Genomic DNA, 15542 nt, shown 5'->3' with positions numbered 1-15542 from the left:
ATGGCGTCCAAAATGAGGAGCTAGGTTGACACGTGTCACCAAAAGGATTGCATCTTGTTTTGGTCGCTTTCATGGGGTGATGAATTGAGTTGGTCTTGAAACAAATTCAACATGAACTGTGTTGTAATCCTTAGATAAAATCCACACAGGCGTTAAACCAAAAAGTATAGATAAAAACATCGTATTATTTATTTTATTACGAAACTTTTCAGTGTATTCCTGTTCCGCATTCTGTGATTCCGTTCGTCATTCCATCTGTTCCGTGTTTTAGTAAATAAACAAATTTGCTGTCGGGTTTGGCAATATATCAACAGCAGAAACTGCATTTTTATTGCAATTTCATTAAGCTGTATTTTTAGAGAGTTCAACCTCCGCTGATAACCATTAGACTTGCGGTGTGTGGAGCCTTAAGCCAATAATTTCGTTTCGTGTTTTTCTTGTTATTTTGTAATATATATTTACATAAGCTTCTTCCGGTTTACTCATCCGAGCAAGTTACCTAGATTGTTTATGAGACGGTAAGTTGCTGATTTTGCACATGTTAACATGTAATTATACTTTTATGGAATATTTATATACATACGAATCAATTATCTTGTTTATGTTTGACTTGTCACTGTATTTGACTATCTTGAAGGACATGTCTTTGATTCTGACGGTGTCCAGTCGTTCTGCTGTCTGCAGAGAACTTTCTTTTTTATCATGTCCACCCATTCACTACTACACTCATAGACTCCTCGTCCAGTTTAGAAATGAAAGACATTGTCTCGTGTGAACTAGCACGGATCAATAAGATCAAACATAAATCATTATCTTTAAAAATGAAATGCTTCAGATGGGTCAGTGATTTTGGCAGATTGCCTAGAAAGTTTTGATTTTGTTTTGGATAATCTATTAACCAGTGACTGCTAACCAGTGACTGCATCCGTTAGCATCGTGTAAGGAAAAGTAAAAGAAATGTATTGCACAAACAATAACATAACGTACAGGCAGAACAAGAATATCATGTATTGGAATATGAAATAATTATGTTGTATTACACTGTGATCACTATTTGAGGGCATTGAAGGCAGTAGTACTAATATTAATACCCGGCCGGGTATTAAATCAATCCCATGTCTTGTAATGGCCGGAGCAAGCATTCTCACTGGGGCAATTTTTGAATTAATTGACAGCACATTGGTCCACATCCATTTATAGGGTTGTTGTATGAACTATTTCTATTGATATCCTGTATAACTTGAAGTTCAAATCTGCCTAAAATGTCCTTAAATTATCAAGTTTACGTAGCAAGCGCAATCAAAATATGAATTGACCTCCATGTTGGAAATTTTGTCTCTCTTCCGATTTAGGTCAGACGTCCAAATATGGGTGTCATGACCCAATATGGCAATTGTAGTAAACATGGGGGCATCAGTAGTAATACTATATTTGGCCATGCAGGCCATACATAGAAAGGATAATTGAAATTACATCACATGTGATCTGTCATGGCGGTCGTTTCTATTTTTGCTGTGATAACCTAGCTTTCTGATGACGGGAGATTTTTTTATATATTGCATTGTCAGAGCTACGAAGCGGTCCAATGCCAACTAATGGAGCAAAATCAAAAGTGCTCATCTGTAATATAAGATTACATATAATTCACGCCTCATATGAGTATAATGTTATCAAAATATTGCAGAATTATTGAAAAATACAAATCATTACCAATGAAAAAACTCTTTCACAAAATTAGCCAAGTCTGTCTTGCGGAAAAGAATTAGAAACGACCGCCATGATAGATCACGCGTTGTGTCATCTCAATTATCCTTTCTATATATGACGCGTATGGCCAAATATAGTATTACTACTTGTGAACTACAATTTCCATATTGGGTCATGACACCCATATTTAGACGTCTGACATATTCGGAAAACAGACGACATTTCCAACATGACGGTCAATTCAGATTTCGATTGTGCTTGCTAAGTTATCTTGATAATTTTACGACATTTTAGGCAGATTTTAACTTCAAGTTATACAGGATATCAACAGAAATAGTTCATACAACAACCCTATTTATGGATGCGGACCAATGTGCAGTCAACTTTTCTAAAATCACCGGCGGTGTGATTCACACCAGGTTTGCTCCATTACAAGGCATGGGATCAATTTAATACCCGGCCGGTGCAGAGGAGGTCAGGTATTAATATTAGTACTAGGATGCACGGTAGTCCAGTGGTAGGACCCTAGGCTCGTGACCGAAGGGTTGCGGGTTCGCGGCACGGCAATGTGTTGTTCCAGTCTACTCAGCTGTAAATGAGTACGTGATTGGGCAGTGCTAAAATTGTTGAATGTTAGCGCCGAAATGGCAGCTCCGGCTGTATGCTCCCCAGGGAGTTGAGAAAGGTATTGGCTGGTTGCAAAGGCCCATGGATAATAATTTGTGAACCGCTTTGAGACGGCCTACAAACTAGGTTGTGATAAAGCGGTATACAAGAACCTCCTATTATTATTATTATTATAAGGTAGCTGGCCAGTGGCCATACAGGGTTTGATGAATTGATAGGAATTGCCCACGGGTTGATATCCAGACTGAGAGTCAAAGAATACCTGTAGAATTTTTTTTATTGTACAGAGCGCTTATTGCAGGATTGTTGTTTGTTTAGATTCAATAATAATCTATGCACAATTGTGTTGCTAACCTCTCGGGACAAAATATCTGCTAGTGCTAGGTCATGACCTGTCAAAACAAGGATAAAGGAGTTAAATCAAGGGTCATGTGTGTGTACAGCTTTTTAGATAGAGATGGTTCAATAAAATTATGAGCAACAAAAAATTTCAACATTGACTACAATTAAGTAATTGTTAAGTTTCAAATCATTTCCGCTTTCAAATCTAAAGAGCAATATTTCCTAGTATGTATTGTTCTTTTAAAGTTCTCTAATTTGATTTTGTGCTTTGTCACAAGTTCTGTGATTGGTTAATAGCTATAGCAGCACATGTATGTGAGCCAAACAACAGTTGTTGATATAAGTATGAACAGCTGTTTCATTCATGCTTCAAATTATAACATTTAAATCAAATGTGTGTAGATACCTGCTACAATCAAATGTGTGTATATACCTGCTACAATCAAATGTGTGTAGATATCTGCTACAATAAAATGTGTGTATATACCTACTACAATCAAATGTGTGTAGATACCTGCTACAACCAAATGTGTGTATACCTGCTACAATCAAATGTGTGTAGATCCCTGCTACAATCAAATGTGTGTATACCTGCTACAAACAAATGTGTGTAGATACCTGCTACAATCAAATGTGTGTATTTACCTGCTACAATCAAATGTGTGTAAATTTACCTGCTACAATCAAATGTGTGTAGATACCTGCTACAATCAAATGTGTGTATATATACTTACTACAATCAAATGTGTGTATATACCTGCTAAATACAAAATAACTCATTAAAACCAAAACAATATATTTCGGGTTCTTTCAGGTGAAATCATTATATCTAAGAACAAAGGAATAGTTTTGCAAATCACTGGTTGAAAATGCTAAACTAAAGGGTCCAACATCGGGAGTCTCCCTCCTAAATAGGAAGAGTTAGCAAGTCTGTTTAGGAGGGAGACTCCCGATTTTGGACCCTTAAGTTTAGCATTTTCAACTAGTGATTTTGATCAACTGCAGATGCGGCATGTAAACAGTAGGGGGCCTTAGGATGCCGCTCATAGCCTGAGGCTAGGACTAGAACAACAAAACCCTGAGGAATGCAGGGTAGGAACTATGACACAATTATTTTACCACAATATTTAAACAGAGGTTCTTTCATGTTTGAAAGCCGTGAATGATCCGTAAAACAAAAAGTGTGACGTAATAAACACCACTTAATCACACTGGGTCACAGTCAACACCATGCCTTGCTGCCGATTCATCATCGCTCAAATTCACAGGCATTAACTCAAGGCTACCCGTTGGAAACTCTCTAGGTATAGAGTCACCCGAAGGTTATAACCCATTCAAAAAATAAACCACTGTTTCTTCAATGTTTTCTCAACAAGGTTGCTTTTTTGCGATCCCGGAAAAGGACATTGTGATGTTACATCATATCTCATATCATATATTGTAAATTAAAGAATTAATTTTTTTACTTTTATTTATTGATGTTTTTGGTTTTTCTTCCCCTTAGTAAAGATTTGGAAATTAAGGATTGAATCTTGATTTTCCAAGGTTATTGCAAGTATATATATGAAAGGGAGAAAAATTACTTGCATACTTCACATAAACAGATTTTGCTACGACCGCTCATATGATGTGCAGGTAAATTTTCAAATTGCATTAACCTTACACAAATCTGTATTGAATCCAGTATAAACATGTATTTCAATAGACCTGATCTTTTATAAATTTTGAAAATTTCATTTTTATCCCCCGCTTTCACCGAAACGGGGGAAATTAACTTGGGTTTGTTTGTCTGTCACGCTTTGTTTCCTTGCAATAACTACAACAAATGTGAACCGATTTACTTCAAACTTGGTCACAGGGTTAAATGCCTTAAGGACTCTGCCAAGTTCGATGACCACTTTCAGCAGACCCCATTTGGCGGAGTTATGGCCCCTTAAATAATGAAAAACATCATTATCTATGACGCTTCATTTCCGTGCAATAACTACAACAAATGTTAACCGATTTACTTCAAACTTGGTCACAGGGTTAAATGCCTTAAGGACTCTGCCAAGTTCGATGACCACTTTCAGCAGACCCCATTTGGCGGAGTTATGGCCCCTTAAATAATGAAAAACATCATTATCTATGACGCTTCATTTCCGTGCAATAACTACAACAAATGTTAACCGATTTACTTCAAACTTGGTCACAGGGTTAAATGCCTTAAGGACTCTGCCAAGTTCGATGACCACTTTCAGCAGACCCCATTTGGCGGAGTTATGGCCCCTTAAATAATGAAAAACATCATTATCTATGACGCTTCATTTCCGTGCAATAACTACAACAAATGTTAACCGATTTACTTCAAACTTGGTCACAGGGTTAAATGCCTTAAGGGCTCGGCCAAGTATGATGACCACTTTCAGCGGACCCATTTGGCAAAGTTATGGCCCCTTGATTAACAAGAAACATCATTATTTGCAGTTTCTGCTTAATAACTCTAGCAAGTATATTAGCCAAGAACCTTCAAACTTGATGACAATGTTTGTGTTCCTCTGTCTTTCCACCCATCTCGGGCACTCTTTGGTTTTCGTGTGATAATTGCTGTAGATATATTGTTAAGATGTTTCATCCAAATTCCTTATGCACATATCCAACTTCTGCTAAGTTTGCCAACCGATGTGATTTACAGCAACCTAACCTCAATGGTGTTTACCTGAGGGTTGCCAACCTCTAAGGAGTCCAGTGTGGGAGATCTCCCTCCACTGGGTTTTCTGAAGTGTGAGACTTTTGACGGCGTCGCAGTGTAACGTCTTTTTCAGGTGTTGAGATAATATTTACCTATGTATCAAAATAATCCTTGCTTTCACCGACTACTGTAACATCTGCATTGTTGCTCTTTTTACTTCAAGATCTTTGCAGGAAATAAAAACAAAACATTTTTTGCATAGATATATAAGTTTTTTATTTATCACACAAACAACTTGACATCAGAAATGCAACACATTATAATCAACGGACTTTCTTGTAACAATTTCTTTCTTGGCTAGAACAGGTACCAGTCACTTTTTTGTTTTACTGTCAATATTGCTAATATGGCATGGGATGTTCCATGACCTGTCAAAAAAATATAACAGTTCATATCAAAAGCAAGAAATTTACCATAGTAGTATTATGAAAAGTTCATTAACATGGAAGATAAAAAAAAATGTAATTTGACAGTGAAAAATATTTTCCAATTATACATTATCCAAAGCAACAAACAGACCCTGGTCATTTACTTGTACCATGCCTGCAATATTCGATTCAATTTATTTGTTGCATGATTATGTATACCTACGTTCTATGTTAAACCTACAATATGTCCTGCAAGCGGGGGATATAAATTCCACGAATTTGCTTGTTAGAGTCAAATTTGGACCCTTAAATTCCAGATGTAGAAAAAACAAAAACCACATATTGAAATTATCCTGAAATGAAAATTTGAAGATTTGTTTAAATTCTGCTTTGATCAGAACACACATTTTGTTCTTTACGGTTGATTTAAAAGAATGACTTCATAAAATCCTACATCCTTGAAAAACAGAAACAAGTTTTCCCATTTTTTAGGATGGTGGCATGATCGCCAAAATACCTCAGCCTAGAATTTTATGGAAAGAGGAGTTGGGTCTGCACATGCTAATGCTTAATTAAAATTCAATATCATATTTTAAATCTCTAATTGAGAGTACTCAACATAGATAATATCTGCCAGGTAAAGAAGACGGATGTACTTATTTAATGTGTTTCTGTGTCTGATAAGATCAGGAAATAATGCTGGCAGTAGAGACAACATCTCTGATCTGACTGACACACCCTAGCAGACTTATGTCACGACGTTATAATCTGTATTGAATTCCTGACCACATCCTTCTCAGAAGCTGGTCATATCCTAGAGTACCTTAAAGAATTTGTCAGTGAAATATTGATCATCCAATCGTGTCAATGCATAAATGGATTACGATCCTACTGGTCCAGGTGTGTTACAAATTGATGGAAAGATTTTTGCAAGGTTGGGATCAAGTAAATATCTATATATCTTTAGGATATATATTCTGTTAACATGAACTTTTGCCACAATTTTAAGTTTGCCCTTTAAAGATGGAACAAAATCGGCATAGACGAAAAATGCTTCAAATAGCCAGGTAAGTATATGTGGATTATTTTGTTGTAAGGTAAATGAGGTTGCACTGCAGCAGTTAAAATTGCAAGCAAATGTTTGAGTATAAACATCTTTTTTGCATTGAATATTCTGCATTTTTTGTTTTTATATTTATAAAAGATGAAGCAAAAAAAAGAGATTTGTTCTGGCTAAGAGTTACCTCCCTCGTCAGGGTATTTAATTTTCATTTTAATGCTATGCATTTATATTTCCTGTATAGAATTGCAACATGTCTTAGTATATATGGAATTCATTCTTGTTATTGAACATTATATAGGCCAATGGAGAGTCTTCTATCTATTGTTTCTGTGGGGACTCCGAGGGATTTTTCAAATACTATTTAAGGTATCTTGAAAACAAATTCTAATAGAATTTCTGTTTATGTTCACATTATAAGTACCAGGGTATTTACAAGAAGGCAATTAAATCATAGCATATTAATACTTTCTTTTAAAAGATGAAGTTTGGAACAAATTTTAAAAAGGAGTGTGCACTATTGAAGATCCAAGCTTTGATTTAATTATCTTGGAAAGAAAATTCAGCTAGAGTTTCTCAAACTTAGTTTTGCTACTGAACTGTCCTATATATACTGCCACAACGATGGTAGAAATAGCCTGCCAGTCTCTTATTTGGCTACAATCCCCTCATCAGGTATTAAAAAATTTACAACATCAGCACATAAATATATGCTTCAATATACCTTTTCTTGTTTTATTTTTTTTCAATAATATTCCAGATCGCCGCTTGATTTCAAATTCATGACAATATATATAGAAATTGAACACTTCAAAATTGTAACTCGTGTTTGTATATTTTCCAGGCAAAAAATATATTATTTTCTGTGGTATACTTCACCTATCTTTGGAATCTGCAAAGTTACGAATTCAAATTTCACATAAAAAAATCTGAATTTGAAATTCCGGAGAAGCATTGATTCTACCAACTTGAAGGGCTTCCCCAAAGATATACATACAATTGTATGAATACACACAGATGTTTAAATACATAAACACTGTAAAGATTCAACATGATGTCAGATATTTGACCCAAGGGGATTCAAGCATTGATGCCTATCAGAATATTGAATATAAACAACTGTATAAATAAGCGTTCAACACCACATGGTCAACCACAGTGGTTTAGCCGAAGGTGTGCATGATGCCAGTTGTATTTGATAGTATGCTAATTTCTACATATACCCAGCAGGGGATTATAATCATTATAACATATGAATAGTTGAATGCATTTCAGTCGTGAATGTGTTTGAGAAGGAAATACATCCATTTTGTTTGCAAATTTCTGTATTCTGTGTCTGAGGTGTATATATGCATCAGTTGCCTCTAGTTTTGATATTTTTATTATCAGTATATGAATAATAATGCATTAAGGATGTTCATTTGCAACTTAGATCTGATGGTGAAGAGTTAATGTAATCGGAGTAAAAGTTGTGTGTACAATAACTGTGACTGTCCCCTTCATTAACTCATTTACCCGTGAAATTTCATAATGAACTATTCCAACATTCAAATTAGAAGAGTTCAATTGAATCTTCATGGGTGAATGAGTTTAACATATACATGTTCCATTGAATATCCACCTGTTTGATTTCTTTGATTATTCATACGTTAAACCTAACTTTATGATTTGTGCTCTGTCCTGGTCTCGAATATTTCAAATAATACCACCTACCTTGCCTTAACTCCTTTACCACTTAAGACCATAATGGACTCATCCATATCAATGGATGGTAGAGTCTACCGAAGTTATGTAGGGGTGAAAGGGTTAATTGTTTATAATCAGCACCCCTGATTATGATTACTAAGTATCATTTAATCTTCATAAAATACAAAAGTGTGAACATATTAGCTTTATCTGTAATAGCTAGGTCTATACATATAGGATCTTACATGAGTTTCCATTTCATATAAGATTAATGAAACAAGTCTAAAAAAAATCAATAAGCGAGTCTCTGGCGAACTTAAATGAAAAGTTTGTTAATTTTATGTAAAATGAAAACAACTGTAGGATCCTTTTTGTCACATAATCAAGATTTGTGGCATTTATTTGTGTAAAACAACAACTTTCATGCAACCTTGAAATGTAAAAAGCCACCATTTTGACTCCAATGCATAAGTATGTGACGTCATGTTATTGTTCTAGGCGTGACGTCACAATTGAAACTTACAACCAATCACAGCGCTGATAGGTCATATTACATGGGTTAATACGCCAAAAAATATGACATGGGTATATTCACTGGATAAAACAGTACATTATGTGATAAAAATTAATTTACATTGTGTAGATGTCTAAGCTACTCATACTAAAATATATCCGTATTATCAANGTCTAAGCTACTCATACTAAAATATATCCGTATTGTCAGCTTAAGTTATAACAAAGATTGAAAGATATCCGTATTGTCAGCTTAAGTTATAACAAAGATTGAAAGATATCCGTATTGTCAGCTTAAGATATAACAAAGATTGAGTGATATCAGAATTGTTAGCTTAAGTCATAGGGAAGACTAAAACAAATGTTATCAGAATTGTCAGCTTGAGTAAAAAAGAAGGTACACTATATGTAATGAGAATTGTCAGCTTAAGTCAAAACAAGGACTCAATGTTATATCAGAGATGTCAGTTTAAGTCATCCCAAGAAAGGTCAACTAAGGTGAGTCAAACCAAAGATTAAGTACATGTAGTGTCAGATGACGGCTTAAGTCAATGTGAAAGACTTAAAGGTTCCAGATGACCAGCTTAAAGACTGGAAGATCCAGATGTCAGCTTAAGTAAGACTAAAAAGTTATTGATGTCAGCTCAGCTTAAGTCAGACTAAAAAGTTATGGATGTCCGCTTAAGTCAGATTAAAAGGTTCAAGATGACAGCTTAAGTCAGACTAAAAAGTTACAGATGTCAGCTTAAGTCAGACTTAAAGGTTCAAGATGACAGCTTAAGTCAGACTAAAAAGTTCTAGATGTCCGCTTAAGTCAGACTAAAAAGTTCTAGATGTCCGTTTAAGTCAGACTAAAAGGTTCAAGATGACAGCTTAAGTAAGACTAAAAGGTTCCAGATGTCAGCTTAAGTAAGACTAAAAGGTTCCAGATGTCAGCTTAAGTAAGACTAAAAAGTTCTGGATGTCAGCTTAAATCAAAACAAAGAAAACATTGTACTCTATATATTATGAGATACATTATGAGATGGTCATACCAAACACTATTGATATCAGATGTGAGTTACATGTATTAATTATGTGCATTACAGTGTGTGTCTGTGGGTTTTCCATGCCTCACCTAGGATCTCTGCCAACATATTGACGTGCAATTGTTTGTGCATTATGCATACTTAAGGGAGTACAGTCTTCCTACCTATCCATATACTTTATAATGATGACAGGCATTAATATCAATGTGTATAATTTGTAATATCATATTAAGTCCTTCATCTTGCGTGATAATTAATTGTCATGCTAATTAATATATGATATAATTGATAACTCAGTAGTGCTTTTTTATGGATGCAGTATATGACATAGAGGTTACCAGGAGGATCTATGTCCTAATGCAGGCCAATCACAAGAAAACCCAACTAGTTTTTCAAACATGAAGTAACATGCCTTAGATTTAATTATGGGTTATCAGGTGGTCCACAGTGGATAGTGCATTTGCCTTTCACCAATGCAAGGCAGCCAGGGTTTGATTCCCCGATCAGATGTGAAAATGTATGGGGTCACCTGTCCGACCATGTGCGTTTTCTTCTCCTGTTTCCTTCCACATTAATTAACACCCCCCACCCCCGGGCACTAACATCCGAGCCAACAAGAGCGATTAATTTAAGTTGAAATAACTGGTTATATATTGTTGTGAAGTTTATATTTAATTATTACCAACACAAACTTTATAGACATGTAAATTAAAAAACAATATTTCAAGCTTCAAGTTCCTTAAACCTGTCAATTGTGAAATCTACTCACGGGCCATATTGTCTGCATCAGTACAATTGTCTTGATAGATAAATATATTGAAGTTAAAGGTTTGAAGTTATACAAGGTCATGCAAGGCTTGTCACCTAATTTTACTGCAGGTTAATGTTTTATTTCTGTAAAGTTTTTGAAATTGCTCAGAGAAACAAGTTTTTAGTTTCCCTAGACTAAATTGCAGAATGAGAAGACTTGAAGCTTTAATTGTCTGTGGACAGCAAAGTTTTGGGAAAGCAGCAGTTCTAGTTATTTTATTTTGACTTACTGTAAGTAATTGATCAATAGATAAATAAAGGGTAAGTTAAATATATACCACAAGTCTAACTCGGTCATCAATCTTGGGTTGGATATTTAAACCTGCAGGACTGAAATAAGCCATTGAATAGCGACTGATACACATTACCTTATTTAACATAATAATTAAGTGCTCTGAGGCAATAAACACATTATAATTATTGCATAACTTTTTAAAAATCTCATGAAATAGCCATAGTGTCCCTATTTTTGAAGCAAGTCAGTAAATTATGAAGGGTTGAAATTGGGACTCTTTTGAACCAGAAATAGTATAGTTGGCGCTTTTAAAGGATGGGGCACTTATTACGTCAATTACAGTACATCTGTATCGAGGCGGATCTGTTGTGTGATACATGTATAATTAACAGGGTGATATAATCATTAATTTCCATGTAAGGTTATATATGTTTACATCATGTACTTAAATATGTAGACACAAACTTCCTCACCGGGTTTAAACGCCATACTTTGACAGCTGTACATGCACTACTGAGGCTGTTGACCGTTGTTGTTAGGAATCATATCTTGACACTATAAAACTTGCTTGTTCGTTATATTGCTATATAGGGTGTAAGATAATTTATTTAAGATGCATGGCCCTCAAGATTGTTTTGGTGACTGATAAAATTCACTACATGTATATCAATCTTCCTGAAGGACGTTGATAGAAATACCAGTTTATACATGTACAAGTGAAAGGGTTAGGTGCCAATACAAATTCTACTTTTGCTTTAATAATTTCAATGTCTCCCTACTTACCAGGTAATGACAGATTTGTTACTAAGCATTAAAAATATAAATATATATATATACACACTTCATGTTGACTTTGGTCCACTACTCTTATTTCAGCAGTTTAAATGGGGCAGGCGATGGAGTTTGAACATGCATATTCTAAAAATAGTATGTGTGAGGTACTTTGTGAAAATATTGCATAATACATTGCATCGTATCATGCAGTTAACTATGATTTTAAGAATTTTTAAGTTAGTTTGGGATTAAACATTTTGTGCCAAGAAGTGGTTAGTAATGGCAGAAGTAACCAGGTTTATAGCTTTAAAGGTGGTAATATAAATATTCATTGAGTGGAATAAATTATGATGGGTGAATATTCAATTTGGTAATCCATGAAAACAATTAAACTTCCTTTATTGTGAGTTTGTTTAAGTTTAAACTAAACAGCAATAAAATAAATTGTACAAAATTTGAAAGTTTACATAAACCAGTGCATTATCGGCCATAAGTGAGTTTTGTAAAGATTAAAACTTCAATATATTAACAGGAAATTTGAATTTTTAAAAATAACAAACATTTGTAAAAATAAAACAAATTTCTGTAAAATAATGTTTCTTGCTGATAAAATAACTTTGTAAAATAATAGTACTCTGCAAAAATCAAACTCCTTTCAATATTTTACAGAAATTAAAAAACAGGTTTATAATTAAATGGTCAATACCTTATGTCCTGGACTTATAGATGTTGTATGTGATGGACTTATAGATATTGTATGTGATGGACTTATAGATATTGTATGTGATGCGCTTAAATTTTTAATCCTTTGGGTACGAGGAATGCACTGCATTTAGACACTCAGAACTACGAAAGAAAAGAAGGGCCCATTGGGGTGTGATTTGAACTCCTGAAGTACATATGCATGAAGCAATTATTTAGAGGGCTTTAAACTGAAGAATGCTAACATGCCAGCAGCTTACAAGCTCTTGAAAGTTATATGCTAGCTGTGCCAAATGTATACAAAATGTACATGTACATACATAATGAATTACTTCCTGGTGAAAGTCTGCTGAGATAAATTTGTTCTTAAAACAACACTAAAACACTTCACTTGCATGATTAAATAATTGCGGCTGTCACAGAGTTGGTAATTTTTAAAAACATTTAATGGAGTAAAGATATATGCTTCAAGTGAAAATTCAAATACTGCTTGACTGCTAGGTATTCTTAAGTGGTATAGTTTTTGTATCATATTCTCAACAACTTTAGGTGTACAACAAAACATAAACAATAAATATATATGTATGTACCAGATGTAAATCATATTATGCCCATTCCAAAATATGAACTGTATATATTTTTATAAAATTGAAATAAGATTTGCATTACTTTAAATTCAGTGAGCTATAATACTGTACTGACTGGTATAACTCTTGGTTATAAACATNACACCCCACCACACCCCACGACACCCCACCCCCATTTCCCATTTCACCTCCCAATGCATAAATATTAGGAAGCTCATATGAAGATAGTAAAATATAGCAAACTGGTGTTGAGACTGGCCTGGATCACCGCTCGTCCCATCCCAAAGTGCTAATACTCAGAATTTAGGGCATAAATCATTTTGACAAGGAACGTGTCAACATAAGAAAACGTGTGTGGTAGCTGAGCTCTATATTTACATACCATTGTAGCATGGAAGACTTTCTGGATTTTGTTTGTGTGACATTTCACTGAAACATATGAGGGAATATATGTAATGTAAAAATTATCCCTCGGCTATAAGTCACCTGTCATGTACACTCCTAGCTGTCATACGCACGGTTTACATCTGACGTCCAGGTATTTTGGGATTGACACACTCAATGTAAGAGCTCCTAGCATTGTGTGGTGTAATTGATGTTAAACATTATTATACACAGATTGTGTTGAAGCCATTTGAAACAAATGTTAAATTACCAGTCAACCAAAGAAACTTGTTGCTAAATAGCAAAGTACAGCTTTTTTACTGGATACTAGTGTAAGTATAGGTAATGTATATATATCAAATTAAAGTATAGGTAATGTATATATATCAAATTAAAGTATAGGTAATGTATATATATCAAATTAGGGCGATTCAAAATATTATATCTGTATTGTAATGTCATTTAGAGCGACTTTAATATGTATATACATCAAATCTGGTTTATATTTATAAAAGATTTTTTAATGAGAAAGATTTAAAACTTAATATCTATATTGTGAAGTCATTAAGAACGATACAAAGACTGCATGTGAAGTTAAATTATGTTATGATTTGGCAACTACTGCCTGGCATCATTCATTCTTGTATCTGAAAAAATTAAGTGGCCACTTTTATACTTTTCAAATTAATTTTCGACTAATTCTTCTCCAGAACTATACCATTTTAGGATTTCAAACCATTATTAGTGCTTATGTTTGGATAAGACACTTTCAACATCTTAATTCAGAATAGTACATAAACACTATCTTCATGTCACCCTGGTAAAAATACTTTCCGCTTTCTACCGACTCAGCTAGGGAGAGTTTCTCTATAGCTCATTTGGTAGAGCGTAAGTCTAGTAAACCTGAGGTTCTGGGTTCGACTCCTGGTGGAGGCATTACAAAAATAATGACATCTGTTACATTAGCTCATTCACCCCTGAAGACACATTTGAACTCCTCCAATTCAAAGGTTGGAATAGTTCATTATGAAATTTCAGGGGTGAATTGAGTTAATATAATGTATTGCTGACATACAGTATTGACATTGTAATTATATTGTTTTGAATGTGATTTTTGTGGTGTATCAATCTTTTCTCTTTGATGTTGATCCAAATATTTCCTGCTGATATTCAGTTCATATGACAACTTGTTACCATGACTTTGATAAGTAATGAGTAAGATATAATGAAATATGATCTTCTAGTGATAATTATGGAGGTTTTCACCCGTTTCTTATAAAATACTTAATTTATATCACTAATTTGCCTTTATAGGGATTGGGAGATGAAGAGGTTTGTCACTGTTAAGTGTTTCTTTTAAAGAAAAAAAAACAACAAAAAAACTTGTATTGGGACTGAAAGTGTGAATACAAAGCTCCTGAAATACATTGATCAATTCTCAAAATACCAAACATTGGCAAGAGTTGTAATGAATCATCTAGATCTGACGTAAGAAGGTTTGCAGACGACACTTATTGTTGAGAATGTTCAGGAAATTATGTTGTCGTACATGTACACCATGTTTATGTGGTGGGTTTATGCAATGATAAGAACATCACAATAACATTGTCCACTGAAATAGTCTATTAGCTGTTGGGTCAGCGTATGGTGGTGGGCATATATCTTCACATCTCAGGTAAATACGGCCATCAGCAGTATACATAATGTAAATTACAGGTAAACTTTACATCATCCTATTTTTAGGTCACCTGAGCTTTGCTCAAGTGACCTATTCCAATCACTTTTCGTCCGTCGTCGTCCGTCGTGCGTAAACTTTTACATAATCAACTTCTTCTCAAGAACCAGTGGATGGAATTTTTTCAAACTTGGTCAGAATTATCCTTGGTAGATGAGGATACCAAATTGTAAAATTGGGATTCCTACCCCAACCCTAGGGGCCAGGGCGGGGCCCAAAAGGGAAAATTAACCAATTTTTCAAAAATCTTCTT

General features: G+C 34.5%; 1 protein-coding gene across 8 annotated transcripts in view; it reads left to right on the top strand.

Moving 5' to 3' along the window:
• Positions 1–467: 467 nt before the first annotated feature.
• Positions 468–15542, top strand: part of LOC110449660 (band 3 anion transport protein-like) — a 79335-nt gene continuing 64260 nt past the window's right edge. For 4 of the 8 annotated variants that reach the window (XM_021496666.1, XM_021496667.1, XM_021496664.1 and 1 more), the window contains exon 1: positions 468–518. The gene's annotated coding sequence lies outside the window, so the exon portion shown is untranslated. Of the gene's footprint in view, positions 519–6564; positions 6843–13520; positions 13734–13756; positions 13887–15166; positions 15230–15542 lie in introns of those variants that run through there. The other 4 variants (XM_021496662.1, XM_021496663.1, XM_021496660.1 and 1 more) reach the window with 4 other exon arrangements.

Source organism: Mizuhopecten yessoensis, unplaced genomic scaffold (assembly GCF_002113885.1).
Source record: "Mizuhopecten yessoensis strain PY_sf001 unplaced genomic scaffold, ASM211388v2 scaffold4761, whole genome shotgun sequence".
NCBI lineage: Eukaryota > Metazoa > Mollusca > Bivalvia > Pectinida > Pectinidae > Mizuhopecten > Mizuhopecten yessoensis.
Note: the sequence above shows the minus strand (reverse complement) of the source record. Positions and strands in the feature narration are given on the sequence as shown.